The following is a 17,538-nucleotide window of genomic DNA, read 5'->3' on the forward strand; positions in this document are numbered from 1 at the left end:
GAGTATTTTCTAACGTGGGGTCTAAGAATTCTGGGTCGTGTGTGTGTGTGTGTGTGTGTGTGTGTGTGAGAGAGAGAGAGAGAGAGGAAGATGCAGAGACAGAAAGACAGGAAGATGGAGAGAAAGAGAGAGACAAAAAGAGACAGAGAGGCAGAGACAGAGTCCTCACTCCTGACTGCAGCTCCTGAAGGAATTCTTAGAAGCAGCTGACGCTATTGTCAGAGCATCAAAAACTGGAGTGGGAGAATTAGGTGAAGGCTGAATGAAATGTCAGAGAAGGTTGTAAGGACAGAAAGCAGTCATTCACCTTAAGAGGTGAAGGAATATTGTCACAGAATAAAGAGAAGGAAAGATAATTAAAAAAAAAAAAAAACAATAGCGATCTTAGGCAATCTGCTTGATGATCAAGAGTTTCTGACAGCAAGAAATAGGAGAATGTACACTTCTCAGAAAAGAGACCATTGGATTAACATAGAAGGAACCTCCCAAGTTCTTCTGAAGGATGTGGCCCCTGCCCAGCCAATTGGAAGAGAACAGCCAAAATGTTTCTTTGCAGTAGAGGGTGCAGTGTGCTCTCAAGAAACATCTGGTAGCTTCTCTCTAACCAGGGGAACACAAGGAATCCCTGAGAAACCTAGAAGAGCTGATTAAGATCAGTCACAGCAGGACGCAGTGGCTCACGCCTGTAATTCCAGCACTTTGGGAGGCCGAGGCAGGAGGATTGCTTCAGCTGGAGAGTTTGAGACCAGCCGGGGCAACATAGGGAGACCCCATCTCTATAAAAACAAAACAAAAACGAATATTGATTATAATCGTATATGCGTGTGGTAGTGCATGCCTGTGGTCCCAGCTACTTGGGAGGCTGAAGTGAGAGGATTGCTGGAGCCCAGGAGGTCAAGGCTGCTGTGAACCAGGATTGTGCCACTGCACTCCAGCCTGAGCAACAAGAGAGAGACTGCGTTTCAAAACGAAAAAAAAAAAAAAAAGAAAAGGAAAAAATTGAGTCACATTTATGACAGGCTGGAGGAATGAACAAAGAGAAGCTAAGCAAAGGAAAAAGATCCAGGGATGTCTGACGGAACCATCCACGTAAGCCGATGGGTGCCGTCAGTGCTTGCAAAGACAATACCTGCCTCATCTCAGATGAAAAAATATGGCGCACGAAGACATAAGTGTTTGTGTTATTACATAACTAGTACATGAGCATCATTCTTGTCTTCCCGTAGGGTTTGGAGGACTTCATAGTGTAAGCATTGTCACAAACAGACCAGAGTTGGCGAGCGCCGCATGCATAACCCGTCTAGATCACAGGCCTTGTCCCCTACCCCCTTTCCTCCACAGCCTCCAGAAACGTGAACAGCTCTCTCTCTGCTGCTCACACCCATTGGTGCTCCTGGGGTAGCGGGTAACTAGATAATGGAAATATTTTATAGATCCTGTGATTTCAAGAGTAGAAAAAGCAGATATTTGAAGAGGAGAAACCACTTCAAGGAAGTCATCAGGGCTGGTTGGCTTTTTATGGTGTTTCCTTTGCCCCTAGAACCTCTGCCCCTGGTGTGACCTACATGTGTCAGTTTATGAAAAATCACAATAGCAGGGATTGTTTGGGATAAGATGTGTCTTCTGGGGCGGGATGTGGTGGGCTATTAGTCATTCATCATCAGCATGGATCACCTGGCGCAGACTGCGTTTCCTCTGTGAGAGCTGATAGTGGTTGTACCAAGGCAACGGACGTTTGCTTTGAAAGCAGCTGAGGAGCAATTGGGTGATTGTGGAGCATGGAGCATTTTGAAGGGGTGAGAAGGGGTAGGATGCTTCAGTGGGAGCTAGAGAGCAGCTCCCCAACCCTGGAGACTAAGAATCGAGGGAGCATCCCAAAAAGAACAGCCCAAGAAACTTCTCCAGGCCCTAATGTAATGAGACGACAGAAATCGCAGAGCAGATGCCAGAGTGAGGCATCAGGAGACAGTGCCCTGGGCCCTTCAGCGACCTCTCCAGGTGGCTCCTGGTGCTGCTCTGGGGTGCGCTGTGGGTGCATCCTCCAGAGGAGGTGGGAACAGCTGGAACCTCCAGGGTTCCTACATGCAGCTCTCAGGGCATACACAGTCCAGGACCTGCTACAGTGCTGGCAGCACAAGCACCAGCTATGGGAACTCCAACAGCTTCTGCCTGGCCCCCCTCCATGATGTCCAAGGTTGAGGAGGCTAAGAACTGACGGGACACGGGGTGGTGGAGAACCACTTGAGGAATAAAAACGTGCTGGGAACTGGAAGTGGTTCTACAAGTGTCCACGCTGTGCAGCGAGTAGCTGAAAGGTGAAGCAGGAGATTCTGACCTGGTCTGCATTCCCACTTCCTTCCAGGCCTGTCAGCTTCTTTCCTGTCATCAGGAAAGATTCAAAGAACCTTGGGAATCAGTGGCACAAGGGAATCCCAGTGTCCTTCGTCCCGGTGAGCTGAGCTATGAGCCAGAAGTTTAGGCGTGTGGTTGAATTCCAAATGGCTGTCAACAAGGCAGGTCCAGTGGTGACAGATAATGGGAATTTTATCCTGGGCTAGAAGTTTGACCAGGTACATAAATGGGGTGAAGTAGCTGCTGAAATGGTCCCATGTGTGGTGGACACAGGCCTGTTCATCCCCATGACTGAGAGAGTCTACTTTAGGATGCAGGATGGCTCAGTGAACAGGAGGGAACAGCCTTTCTGTTGACCTTGCAAGGAGTAGAGTGTCTTCACCCTCGAACCACAGGTCACAGCCAAGCGGGACGTTTCTTTCCAGGGGCCTTCACCTTCATGTGTCTGTGCCAGGGTGGACAACTGGCAGGAGGGAGAAGGCAGGGCAGTTAAATCCAGTCTTCTGAAGTATTGTTATTAAATATCTTTTTTTTTTTTTTTTTGAGACAGGGTCTTGCTCTGTTGCCCAGGCTAGAGTGCAGTGGCATGATCTTGGCTCACTGGAGCCTCCGTTTCCTGTATTCAAGCAATTCTCGTGCCTCAGCCTTCCAAATAGCTGGGATTACAGGTGCCCGCCACCATTCCCAGCTAATTTTTGTATTTTTAGTAGAGACAGAGTTTTGCCTTGTTGTCCAGGCTGGTCTCGAATTCCTGACCCCAAGTGATCTGCCTGCCTTAGGCCTTCCAAAGTGCTGGGATTACAGGTGTGAGCCACTGTGCCCGGCCTGTTACTAAATATCTTTTAAAAGAGAGAAATATAAAAATATATTTTTACTATTAAAGTATTCAGGGTTTTTTAATAAAGATAAAAAAGGGAAATCATAGTGAGGTCTGAGGACGGGTATCCTGAGCTGTGCACCTGGAATGGTAGCAGGAGTTAGGGTGAAAGAGTTCACTTTAGGAAATCAGGATTTAGTGTTTCTTTGCTGCAGGACTCTGCTGAGACTTTAACATGCCAATGAGCATCATATATACCCCAAAAAGACGACAATATAAAGTGTGTAACAAGTTTATTTTAGCAAACATTTGAAGGGCATCTCAGGGGATTAGTGGTCAACAGGATACATTTTGGGGGAATAAATGTCTTGTTTATTTGAAACATCCACATCTAAAATCTTGGGCAGTATTTTCACCTCCAAACCTCCGGTGAAAAGAAGGTGTTAGTTGGGCCATCTGTTTTCTTTCTAATTCTGGAATCTATACCCATAAGAAATGCAAGCAGGTACCATCTGAATGAGGATTGATGGGGCAATGCAAGGAGGTAGGAAAGGCAGCGAAGGCAAAAGTCAGCATTATGAAATCCTCCCAAAGCCAAGTGACTCTAAAAAACAGGAGGGGGATGCATTTCCTCCTGTGCTCCTCATTCCACAGCTGTGAGACCCACAGCTCGGAGCACCCCATGCTCCAGTTACTAACTTTTCCTCTCCACTGACAATGCTCGGACCGGCCCAGCATGTCTCCGTTAAGTCCTACCACTTTTATCTCCTAAATGACTCTTGTATTAGCCTGTTCTCACATTGCTATAAAGAAATACCTGAGACCGGGTAATTTATACAGAAAAGAGGTTTAATTGGCTCACAGTTCTGTAGGCTATACAGGAAGCATGATGCTGGCAACTGCTTGGCCTCTGAGGAGGCCTCAGGAAACTTACAGTCATGGCAGAAGGCAAAAGGGGAAGTGAGACGTTTCGCATGGCCAGAGCAGGAGGAAAAATGTGGGGGAGATGCTACCCACTTTTAAACAACCAGATCTCATGAGAACTCACTTACTATCATGAAAACAGTATTAGGCGAATGGAGCTAAACCATTAGAAACTACACCCATGGTACGTTCACCTCCCACCAGGCCCCACCTCCAACACTGAGGGTTACAATTGAGCGTGAGATTTGGGGGGCGATCCAAACCGTATCAGCTCTCGAATAGAAATACTATGTGATCTAGCAACACCACTGCTGGGTATGTATCCAAGCGAAAAGACATCCATACGTTTAAGAAATATCTGCATCCCCATGTCTGTTGCAGCACTATTCACATTAGCCAAGATATGGAATCAGCTTAAGTGTCCATCAGTGGATGAATGGATAAAGAAAATGTGGTACATATACATAATGGAATATTGTTCAGCCTGAAAAAGAATGAAATCCTGTCATTTGCAACAACAAGGATGAAACTGGAGGACCTTATGTTAAGTGAAATAAGCCAGGCACAGAGAGACAAATACTGTGACTTCTCACTCATATGTGAGAGCTAAAAAAAATTGAACTCATGGAGATAGAGAGCAGAATGCTGGTTACCAGAGGCTGGGAAGGGAAGTATGGAGCAGGGGCTAGAGAAAGGATGGTTAGTAGGTACAAAAATACAGTTAGCTAGAAGGAATAAGACCTAGTGTTCAGTTGCACAATAGGGCAACTATAGTTAACAATAATTTATTAGGTGTTTTAAAATAACTGAAAAAGTGGAATTGGAATGTTCCTAACACAAAGAAGTGATAAATGCTTGAGGTGATAGATACCCCACTTACCCACATTTGATCGTTATACCTTGTATGCTCGTAGCAAAATATCACGTGCAGCCCATGAATATGTACAACTACTATGTAACCATAGTAATGAACAATTTAAAAATATTTAGAAATAGCTCTCCAATCTTCCCCTTCCCTCCGACTCTAGCAGTTCTCTAATCTCACACCTGGTCTCCCAGCGTGGGGCCCCATGGGCTCTCCCATGTCTGCTGCAGCCGCATCTAGCTCATCCTCTGTGCTGCAGTCCAGCTTCAGACACAAATCAAATCAGGTCAGCACGCCCACCCACCTCTAGTTGAAAGTCCTCTCATTTTTTCTCACAGCATGGAGGATCCTTTACTGAGGCTCAGAAGGACCTGGGTTGCTGCCCCTCTTACACCTCTCCTGCCTCTTCTCATCCACACTGTCCCTTGCTCCCTGCACCCCAGCCACATGGGCCCCCTCCCTGCAGATTCCCTGGTACCATCTGCCACAGGACCTTGGCACATGCAGCCCTCGCTGCTTTTGCCACCCTTCCGCTTTCAGCTCAATCATATTTTCTCAGGGCATACTTTTCTGGTCTCCCTGGCTGGTTCAGATCCTCCTGTAAGTCCTCATGGTACGATGCACCTCTCCTGTTTACTTCCTGCAGCTGCACTTGTGTTGATGTCTATGACTGTGTGATTAGCGTCTGCCTTTTGCATTGGGAAGGCCGGTTGTATGTTCCATGAGGACAGGCAGTCTTTGTCCATTGTTGCAACTCAACTGCTTAGCATGGTGCCTCATAAATATGAGAACATCAGTCTGGTAATACTATTTTATTTCATGGCTTGAGTGATTGGTTGGACCTAAATCCCTTGACAGCAGAGGTTTCTGCCTGAGACCCAGGGAGTATATATATATATATATATATATATACCCTTCTAGAAAATGTATACAAATATTTGTGCGGTTACATTTTTCTGAGCGAACGTATGCACAGAGGGCTCTATGAACTGCTCCCCTTCCTGCCAAAAAGTTAACCATGGTGGCCCTATAATTATTTGGATTTTCAAAAGAATTACCTCTTACCCAGATGGATCTTAAATAGCTAACATGTGTGGGGCACAGGAGTGGTTAAGGCCAAGTTCGGACTGACTGGACGGTAGAAGTACAATGAGACTCTCTCAGTGTATTGCTCACCTAGAGAGAAAGGAAAGACCCACCAAAGTGCCAGTTCCCCACGGTCCTTTCCCACACGTGAAAGAGCAGGACACCAAGGCAGAAGGAACCATGCCTGCAGCTTGAGTTGGGAGGAACCCTGTTGCTGAGAGCCCAGTCTCAGACGGCAGCTAAGCAGATTCATCATCTGCAGGTTTTTTTTTCTTTCCAAGAGGGCAAGAAAGGAAACTTCATTCTTATTCACAGCCTGGGAGATGATGGGAAATAACCTTCTTTTTTTTTTTTTTTTTTTGTTATACTTTAAGTTCTAAGGTACATGTGCACAACGTGCAGGTTTGTTACATATGTATACATGTGCCATGTTGGTGTGCTGCACCCATCAACTCGTCAGCACCCATCAACTCGTCATTTACATCAGGTATAACTCCCAGTGCCATCCCTTCCCCCTCCTCCCTCCCCACAATAGGCCCCGGTGTGCGATGTTCCCCTAACAGCCTCCCAGAAGAGACAGGCAGGGAAGGGGAGAGGGCCTTTCGGGGAGGGCCGTAAGGTGTTCTGCGGGTTCAGAGGAGCTGCGGCTCCCGTCTCCCCTGCCTGCAGGGCTTATGTGGACACGTGCAGGGTGTTCCCGGCACCAGGGGGAGCAGCTTCTTAACAACAGGTTAACAACAGAGCGTGAATATTTCTAGGCAGAGTTAGAGAGGATCATGTGGCCCATCCTGTCATTCAGTGTGCAGGCAGAATATTTCTCACTGCTGCTTCTCTCCTGGTTTCAACTGCCGGAAACTCTTCCTGCTTTTCATTCCTCTAATCTCTTACAGTCTCCAAAACCTCAAATGCTTGTTTATATTTCTGTCCCCTAATGGTTCTCACAACAGCAGCAGTGGACAAGAGCTGTCTAGTTGTAAGAATAAAAATTTTCCGGATCCAGAGCTGGAATTGTTAGGGAGGACTGTGGTGATGCATTCTGCCTGCCTGCCTGCCTGCCTTCCTTCCTTCCTTCCTGCCTTCCTTCCTTCCTTCCTTCCTTCCTTCCTTCCTTCCTTCCTTCCTTCCTTCCCTCCCTCCCTCCCTTCCCTCCTCCCTCCCTCCGTTCCTTCCTTCGCCAGAATCTCGCTCTGTCTCCCAGGCTGGAGTGCAGTGGCGCGATCTTAGCTCACTGCAACCTCCGCCTCCCGGGTTCAAGCAATTCTCCTGCCTCAGCCTCCCAAGTAGCTGGGATTACAGGCACCTGCTACCATGCCCGGCTAATTTTTGTATTTTTAGTAGAGATGGGGTTTTGTTATGTTGGCCAGGTTGATCTCAAACACCTGACCTCGGGTAATCTACCCGCCTCAGCCTCCCAAAGTGCTGAGATTACAGGCGTGAGCCACCTAGCTCAGCCACATTCTGCATTTCTAACAATTGCTTGAAAATGCACTGTTTAGAAGTGGAGAATTGTTTGTATTTAAGAGACAGCCTCAGGTAGTGGAAAGCCAGTTTTGCTGCTGAGAATATGTGGTGGTGATGATTCATGGATCCGTGGATAAAATGCTGTCCGCTCCCTGTCCCAGTGAGGCTTGCAGAGACTCGCTCAAGCTACCCAGAGGAGGTGAGGGAAAATCCCGGGAGATGCAAATTGAGTTCTCTTACAGTGGAAGGACGCAGCCCCTGGTGATAAGCAGCCCACACTCTGGTTTTAATAAGCTTGAGGGTTGGTACTTCTTAGTAATGAGCAGACTTTAAAGGAAATGAAACCAACTCAGGAGTTTTAGCTCATTTGTTGTATAGCAGAAAGCACCAATTAGCGATTGGAATAGCGGTAGGTAATGTCTTGCAACCCAGTGACAAGGTAGAAAAAGGATTTGGGGTTTCTCCAGCCTACCTTGTGGCTGATAGAATTTTGGTCTCTCTCTCACAATATAATGTGTAGGCCCTTATCTAGTTAGGAAATAAGGTGACTGGCTGTCCAAGGCAATGTCATCCCTGAGTAGCGTTAGTAAGATCCTCCTAAATCCGGGAACTGTTGCATGTTTAAAGCCGTTAATAATGTTAGCATCAAAAATGCTGGAAGGGTTTTTTTTTTTTTTTTTCCTCAAGCATCCCAAGAGAATGCTTTCAGGGAAACTCAGCGACATCCTGAAGTTGAAATAAATGCCCATGTATCTCCAAGCAAATGCCCCATGTCTCTCACATTTAAGCACACAGAAGAAACAGTAAACAGCATGAATCCTTACATTTTCCTGGGTAATAGGTAAGTGGCAAGAAGAATTGGCTTTTGACATTGAAGGAGACCCTAAAACTCAGACCTACTGAGTGTTTTGCTGACAGCAGCATAACCACATTGGGGGAGTGCCAGAGATGGGGTCAGTCACCATGGAAAACCCTGAACCAACTAGCTGGGCATGGTGGCGGGCTCCTGTAATCCCAGCTACTCTGGAGGCTAAGGCAGGAGAATCGCTTGAATCCAGGAGGCAGAAGCTTCAATGAGCCAAGATCGCGCCACTGCACTCTAGCCTGGGAGACAGAGCAAGACTCTGTCTCCAAAAAAAGAAATGTAGGATGCATCACCACGGTCCTCCCTAACAATTCCAGCCCTGGACCCAGAAAATTTTTATTCTTACACCTAGACAGCGCTGGTCCACTGCTGGTGTTATGAGAACCTTTAGGGGTCAAAAAGATAAATAAGCCTTTGAGGTTTTGGAGACTGTAAACGATTAGAGGAATGAAAAGCAGGGAGAGTTTCCAACAGTTGAAACCCTGAAGCATTCTAGGGTTTTCTCTTCAGAAACCTCGAGGGCCACATGAAGGAACCCTGGGCTTTCTGTAGGATCACCGCTCCTTTGGCATCCATGGAGTCACAGTGAATGGCATTCCCAACAATGTTTTGGGTGGCTGAGGGGAAGGCAGTGGTCACGGAACCAAAGGATTTGGAAAAACTTATAAACGAAGACACAAATTGGAAACGCAAGCCTTGAGTTCTTAAAGGCTTTCTCAGACATGACCTTGATTTGTGCTTTTTTGCCTCCGAAATGGGAGTATAATTTTGCTCTTCCAAAGGTACCATAAGGGCTGATGAATTAAACAACATAAATTATTTTTGCAAATATAAACCCATAATACAAATAAAGAATTCATAGTAAATATAGCCTGTAAACAGAATTAATGTGGATGCAGAAAGCTATTCTATTTAAATGGTTAAAAAATGAGTAGCAGTTCCTTTCTGTTTGGATTTTAATTTAAACCTAGGGATTTATGTGAGGAAACACCTGACTGGGCATGGACAAGGACAATTATTTGGAGAGAAAAATATGATTTTGAAATTCACACCCAGTGCCAGGGCTCTGAAGGTGCGTGCCAGGTTCAGGGAACATTGGTCTCAGGGGAGTACACATGCAGAAATTTACCTTGCTTCTGATTTATATAGTATGAGGCAAAAATAAAACACGGGTGACTGTTTCCCTCAGATCTCAGGCATGTTATAAGGGATGCTGTTAATAGAAGGAAACAAATGGAAAAAATTCCTCTGCTCCCATTTAAAAATGTCACCACACTGAAGAAGAAACCTGTAATAGTGCTTATCTCTCAATACAGTTTTGCATCTGAGCTTTGCCAAAGATGTCTCCAAGTTTCTCCCTGTTTTGATTAAGCATCCCAATGCCAATGCCTACTAAACCCGTAGCATCCTAGTATTGTTCTGCACACCCAGAGTGAAACCTAATAACCGAAAGCCCATATCAAATCAGAGAGCTGCCCTCGGGTGAGAGAGACGGGGAGAAGCACGGGCTCTGGGGCTGCCCAGGGATGAGCTGGGAGAGCCGAGGTCAGACTCCTGTCGTGATTTGGCACGAGAGTTTTGCAATCCAGTTTCAGTTCAGGTTCCAGCACGTAGAGTGACTCATAAACAGGGCAGAAGTGAGCATGGAGGTTGTGATTCACCAAGAAAAAGGAATTGAATAGAGCAGACAGCAAAGTGGGTGGGGCAGGTTCCCGGGGCCGCTGCAGAGTCAGAAGCACGGAGCGACTGCAGGTCAGACCGCATCAGGCTGGGGATGTGTATTTCCAAAGGGGAATGGTGAGGGGGACCGAGGTGGTAGGGAAATGCCAGAACATATCCGTCTCATCTTGACAGCAGTCTCACTGCAGTATTTTGGTCAACAGGAGGGAAAAACACAGACTGGATGAGCTGGGTGAGCACAGAGAAAAGTGGGTGCCCTGGCTGTGTCCCAGAATTTCCATATGGGGGAACCATGGGCCAGATGAGCAGTGGGACCGCCACCGCTCGTGAGGGACAACAAGCAGCACTGGGCGATATTGGGCCTATTCAGGCAGGGGAGGACTGAGGGTGGGCCAGGGAACGGGGATCCGCCACTGCCTTTAATGAGTGGTCTTAGAAATCCCAACTTCAGGGCTAATTTTTAGAATCAAGGCGTAACTTATATACAGTCTAGCTTGAGGAATGTTTGCATATGCATATACCCATGTAGACAACGATATCTATTACCCCAGACTCCTTCATTCCCCTTCCCGATCAAGAACATCATTCAGAGGCAAACACTTCCTGATTTCTATCATCACAGATTCATTTCACCTGTCCTTAGGCTTCCTCTACGTGGAATCGTAACAACATATACTCATTGTGTCTGCCCTTTTCACTCAACAAGATTTATTTGAGATGTGTCTTTGTCTGGGGATGCGTCAGTGGGTAGCAATGTGAAGGGCACACTTTTTCCTTCCTTGGGTGCTGCTTTCACTTTTACTGAGTTTGATGTTAAGTGTGAAGATACATGTCATACTACATAAATTCTGAACTAAAAGAGAAGAAGTCCCATATAGAAAAATATCTGACAGCATGCTACCAGGGACATCACAATCCCATGTTCTGCCGTAGCAACTCAGCAAACATGTTTTTGTTGCACGGTTTTTACTGTGTGTGCTTCTCTGCCTTCCACTGCAGGGTAAGCCCTTCCCCAGGCTTGTGAAGGTGGCCTTTTGTTTTCCAAGAGCCACAGAACTGCTATTGGCTAAATCACAGGGTGGTTAAGGCTGTGATTGAAATTTAGGAGCTAGCACTCAATGTCACCTTTGATGATCTAAAATTGCACACAAGGTAAACCGGATCTCCCCATAATAGACGGCACACAGAGGCTCAGTTTCAGATTGTGTTCTCACAGAGTCTCGCTGCCGTTGACTGATGTTAAACTTTAAGGACCTCTCTGGGAAGGAGGTTTGCTCTGAATAGCAGTGTTCTCAGGGAGATTGTGACCTGGTGACCTCACCCAATTGAGTCTCTTTCATTTTATAGAGAATCTGAAGCTCCTCATTATGAAGCTGACTAAGAATAGCAGTGCGACTTTTTCCTTTTCTGCTTTAGCGCATTCCAGGGGACCAGGGGCTGAGCTTCCTGAATATAACCGGGACACGAGCTTATGGAAATGGAACAAGACCAAGGATGTACGAGTGAAGTTCACACGTGCTACACAATGAGCGATGTCCCTAAGCAAGTGGCACCAAGGGTCCCCTTGCCTTTGGTACCTGTGACATAAACAGATCTCCTTTTTATAGTTCTGTCTCTGCAGAACAGCAGCCTCAAAGAGCTAATTGGTCCTCAGCTGCGGTGACAGTATCTATGTGCTCCCTTGACAGTGAACACTCAGGCCTGTGGCTTTGAAGCCCCTGGAGAGGGAGAAGGAGGGCAGCCAGGGTGGTCCCTTTTCCTGGCAGGACATTGCCAGATGGGCTTTTGTGAAAAATGTCCTGAAAGAGTGAGTCACTCTCCCCTATGCAAGTGGCTGATTAATACTGAAGTGTGGCGATTTTCTGCACAGAAAATAACAGACAAAAGCATTTAGAAAGAAGAAACGAGGAAAAGTTAACTTACTAAGACGTGAAGGGAGTCAGATTTCAAAAGGACTGATTCTCCTTAGAACGAACCAAATAAACGAAGATAATCACAGCCTTACAAGGTGGTCAAATTTATATTACTTTGTTTTTGGTGGAAAACAGTAACTTTTTCACATGATCATCCTACTTACACATATTGGCGTTGTGAAAGTCAGAGATAAAGCCATTTTTTGTTCGTTTGTTTTTTGGTTTAGAGAGTCAGGCAGGGTTGTTGGAATTGTTCAAGTTTTTATTATCTGGGGGACCAGATGTCAACAAAGCGACCCTGTTATTTTTGGCTTATCTCAGAGTGCAAACTCTTTCCCCTTTTTTCCTCACTCTACTATGTCATATTCTTAATCACAGTGAAGCAGAGTGAAGGATCAGTTTTGCCTCAGAAGATACCTCTTTTGTTCAAGTTCCCCATCCCTAAGGTGCAGTTTGGTCACATAAGATGCTTAGTGATTTTCCGATTCAGTATCATTAATTTGATGTTTTGTTTTATTTGATGACTTTTATTATCATGGGAGCAATGAGTGTTACACATTACACAAGGTCCCTCCCTTTTTTTTTACTTTTGATAAAGCTACAGCAACATGATATTAAGACCTAAAAGTTAGCGCTGGAGGCCTTGTTAAATTCCTAAGGGTATAATTTACCTTTATATTTCAGAAGTATTTTATTTTCCTTGTCAGTTGGTCCACTGAGATCAGGAATCAAGAACCATCCAATTCACATCTACCAGCCTTTGCCCAGCCTTTGTCTAAAGTGCCTCTAACTTTCAAAAGCATCCGAGTCTCATCTTTCCCTGATATCTTTTTGTTATCAATATCCCCTGCCTGCCTTTAAGGTAGGGGTTCCATAAGGCATGGAGCAGACTATAGATCAATTTCATGGGAGGACCTCGAGGGCCTTACTTCTCACATGTGGAGGCATAGTCCCTGGGCTTGTCTTACCTAATTAGAGGAGGTTTGTGGCATGATCGTGGTTGTAGATTTGATTTATCCAATTGTACCCTGGCTGGAAAAGGAACATATTCTTGTTGAACTTATGCAAATAATTTATAGTTACAGAGAGTAGAGGAATTTAGTGAAGGCACTTTGTATAATTTTTAATCATTGTTATTATTGTTCTCATTATTTTTTATAAAATCATTATTCTTATATTAATTTATAGTCTATATTATCTTCCGTAAGACAAAAAAGTTTTTTCCCTGAATTCTGAGGACTCAGTTGGAATAAGATACCATTTAAAGAAGATTTCACACCAATTTGAACAAGGGTAATCTGTCAAATTGAGGGTCAGTGCTAGATTAAGAAGAAAAGAGGTTTCTTGCCATGCCTATTTAAAATAGAATCCTGACCACAATGAAATGACTGCATTTCATTCGTCTAGTCCTAGGGAATCAATTTGTATTTTGTTGATCTTAGACTAAACAGTCTGTTTCCATGAAGTCATTTGCTTCTGAAGGAGAAAAGCTCCAGGATCCTGATTCCGTCTCTTGGTACAGTCTTGCAGTCTGGGGTGAAGGTGTTGGCTCATAATGAGAAGCCTGTACCTGTGAGTCTATTCCCTGTAGGTTCAACTGTCTGAGGATCTGGTTCAGTCCTTTACTTAGGCTCCTTTGATATTTCTTCCAGCGTCAATTTCTGATTTGTTTTTGTATTTCAGTGAGTGTGGGGGAAAAGCAGAAAATACTTGTGAATGATAAGATTCGAAGGCTTTGCTTAATTTATTAAAATAATCCTAATATCAGAATGTAAACAAAAATTCTCTCTTGAGATACAATAAGCAATCTATTTGTGGGGATTTTGCTGATGCTTGTTCCGAGGTTAAGAACACATCAACAGTGAGGACATTGTGAAATCTTCAGAGTCTCTAGTTTATCCCTATGTATTCTGATTGTCATCAATTGACAAGAGTATTTATGTAGAAAACCAAAATATCTCTTTTTAAAATTAATCTATTTATTTGCATTTACCATGCCAACCTTTGAACATTAACATGTGTGTTTCTGATACACAATTTCATAAGTACTGAAATATTTATATTAATTACATTTTACTCATATATAATTAATACAGAGATGTTTAGCTTCTATTTTTAATTGCTGGTTTTTCATATTGTGGACATAAGAGTGTTGAATGTTTTAAAACTAGAGAATGCCAGATTATTTCAATTATCTCTTTTTTTACTCTCCATATTATTTGTTTTCTTACAAGGCAAGAGATAAAGTCTTTGTCATGTCCAATGGACAACTAAAACACTCCAAAGATAATTGAGGTATAATATATATCTTTACAGCAATGGTGTTCTGACTTGGGTGCTGAATTTGGGAAAGTTAGTATCAAAAAGACTTGTCAGAGGAAACACGCCATGAGTGTTAGTCACAGATGCATGAAGACAAGAAATAGTTTTAGGTAATATTTTAAATAAACACAGCAATAGGTAAAAGTGATGATTAGGAATGGTAGCTTTTCAAAACTGAAGACCTGTTAAAATGAATTCAAAAGCATAACGAAAAACAATGAATTACACAGTTTTAGTAATAAAGGGAACCACTGATACCTGGACATGTTAAACTATGTAACACTTATCTTTTTCATTCTTTAAATTTTGCATTTTAACAGAAGGAAACCCAAATTCTAATTCTATTATTTGTGATTACCATTGATACAGTGATCTGCAGTAAATGATACATAAGCCCTTTGCACCCTATGGATAAACTAATTATCACTGGGCCAATTTTGAAAAAATGTTGACATATTTCTTGGCTTCTTTCAAACTCACTATATTCAGGCTAGTAAATTTACATTTTGTTCCTTTCTGCACTTGTGGTATAACCCCTCAAATTGTCTTCTATCATTGTCTTGTTTTGGCACAAGCAGATGATTTTATTTAAAACAAAACAAATAAAATGCATCCACCATATATATATGTGTGTGTGTGTGTATATCACACATACACACACACACGCACACAGTGCAATACAGCTTAAACAATTCTTTAAGGGACAAGTTTATACATGCAGTTTTAATCTGCTAACTGATGACAAGAGTATAGTAAAACTAGTGTTTTTAGGAATACAAGATAGGTACTAATAGTTTGATTTTCTATTAATTTGAAGTTTTAAAGTTAATTAATGATTCTGAAAATATAATTTGAACTAATGTATTGTGGAGAAACAAAGGTTTGTCAGACAACCATTTAGTGAGAGAAATTCTTTCTTTAAAAAATATGGAGTTAGAGGCTGGGTGCAGTGGCTCATGCCTGTAATCCCAGCCCTTTGGGAAGCTGAGTCAGGTGGATGGCTTGAGTCCAGGAGTTTGAGACCAGCCCGGGCAACGCAGTGAAACCCTGTCTCCACAAAAAAAATTAGCCAGGTGTGGCAGCATGTGCTTGTAGTTCCAGCTACTTGGGAGGCTGAGGTGGAAGAATCGCTTGAGCCTGGGAGGTGGAGGCTGCTGTGAGCTGAGATCATGAGTGAGACCGCTGCACTCCAACCTGGGTGATAGAGTGAGACTCTGCCTCAAAAAAACCCAAACCAAACCAAAACCAAAATCAAAACCAAAACAATAAAACAAATGGACATGGGACAACTGGATATCCCCATGTAAAAGAATTAAGTTGGACTCTTACCTCACACCATATACAAAACTGAACTCAAAATTGATCAACAACCTAAATATAAAAGCTAAAACTGTAAAACTCTTAACAGAAAACATAGGAGTAAATCTTTAGGATTCTGAATTTAGTAATGGATTCTTAGATATGACACCAAAAGCACAGCAACAAAAGAAAAAACACATTGCACTTCACCAAAATTAAAAACTTTTGGATGTCAAAGGATATTATCAAGAAAGTGAAAAGATAACCTATAGAATGGGAGAAAATATTTGCAACCATATATCTGTTAAGGGCCTAGTATCCAGAATAAAGAACTTTTACAACTCAACAGCAAAAAGACAAACAATTCAATTTTAAAATGGGCAAAGAACCTGAAATAGACTTCTCCAAATATATGCAAATGGCCAAAATGCAGATGAAAAGATGCTCAACAACATTAGTTATTAGTAAAATGCAAATCAAAACCACAATGAGATATGACCTTATGGTCACTACAATAGCTAAGTAAGAGAAATAAAAGACACACATAAAATAATAAATATTGGCAAGGATGCAGAGAAATTGGAATCCTTGCACACTGCTGGTGAGAATGTAAAATGGTGCAGCCATTGTGGAAAACAATTTGGTAGTTTCTGAAAAAGTTAAACATAAAATTACTATATGATCCAGCAATTCTATTCCTGGGTATATACTCAAAAGAATTGAACAGAAGTACTCGAACAAATACTTGTACATGATTGTTCATAGCAGCACTATTCACAATAGCCAAAAGGTAGAAATCACCCAAATGTTCATCAATGGATGAATGAATAAACAAAATGTGGTCTAACCAGATGTGGTGGCAGGTGCCAATAATTCCAGCAGTTCAGGAGGCTGAGGCAGGAGGATTGCATGAGGTCAGGAATTTGAGACCAGCCTGGGCAACATAGTGAGAACCTGCCTCATAAAATTAAGAAAAATTTAAAAAGAAAATAAAAAAGAAAAAGGAAACAAAAATAAAATGTGGTATATACAATATTATTCAGTCACAAAAATGAATGAAATACTGAAATATACTACAGCATGGATGAATCTCAAAAATGTTATGTTAAGTAAAGGAAGCCAGACACAAAAGGCCACATATTGTATGATTCCATTTATATGAAATACCCAGAACGGAAAAGTCCATAGAGACAGAAGATTGGTGGTTGCCAGTGGCTGGGGGTAGGGAGGATTAGGGAGTGGCTATTTAAAGTATACGAGGTTTTCTGGGGTGATGAAAACCACATCTAGTTTTGAAACTGGATAGAGTTGGTAGTTGTACAACATTGTGAATGTATTAAATACCATTGAATTATGTACTTTAAAATGATTACTCTTATGGGAATTTCAATTAAAAAGCAGAGATTTTCTATGTTTCTATGTATATATACAGACATATATATGATATTTAGAATGAAAAATTTTGACAAGAATAAATCTTTTTTGAGGAACATAAGTATAAATTATGTAGTTGGACAAATAATTTTACATTTTTGTAACAACTCTAACTTTCTTGACTCATAAAACTTTAAAGCATTCAGATTACTTAGGCTTTCCATGAGAAAATAAATCCACGTTTTGGATAAGCTAGAGTATTATTTTTTGTGTTGTGATTAAAAAGCAAGTAAAATATAATCATTTTAAATGAAAATTTTTACCTGGCATACGACTATATTTTAAACTTTTAGATAGATTTATATTTTGTACACCTCTAGATTTACAAATCAAATATTAAAAACTCTTTAAATTGTGTTTAAGACCCTGCTCATTCCTTTGTTTTTATCTTGTAACCTATAACCAAAGCCACTAATTTATCTCAGAGTTAAACTTGCTTGTTCTTCTGAAGTATAGATTTAGTAAGATTTTGAAGTTTTTTTCTTAAAGAACCTTCATATTGAAAGCATTAAATTTGATT

General features: G+C 42.5%; 1 pseudogene; it reads left to right on the forward strand.

Moving 5' to 3' along the window:
* The first annotated feature begins 2,185 nt into the window (after positions 1-2,185).
* LOC111546827 lies at positions 2,186-2,708 on the forward strand (annotated as a pseudogene).
* Positions 2,709-17,538: the final 14,830 nt, after the last annotated feature.

The sequence above is a fragment of the Piliocolobus tephrosceles genome, chromosome 18, assembly GCF_002776525.5.
Source record: "Piliocolobus tephrosceles isolate RC106 chromosome 18, ASM277652v3, whole genome shotgun sequence".
Lineage (NCBI taxonomy): Eukaryota > Metazoa > Chordata > Mammalia > Primates > Cercopithecidae > Piliocolobus > Piliocolobus tephrosceles.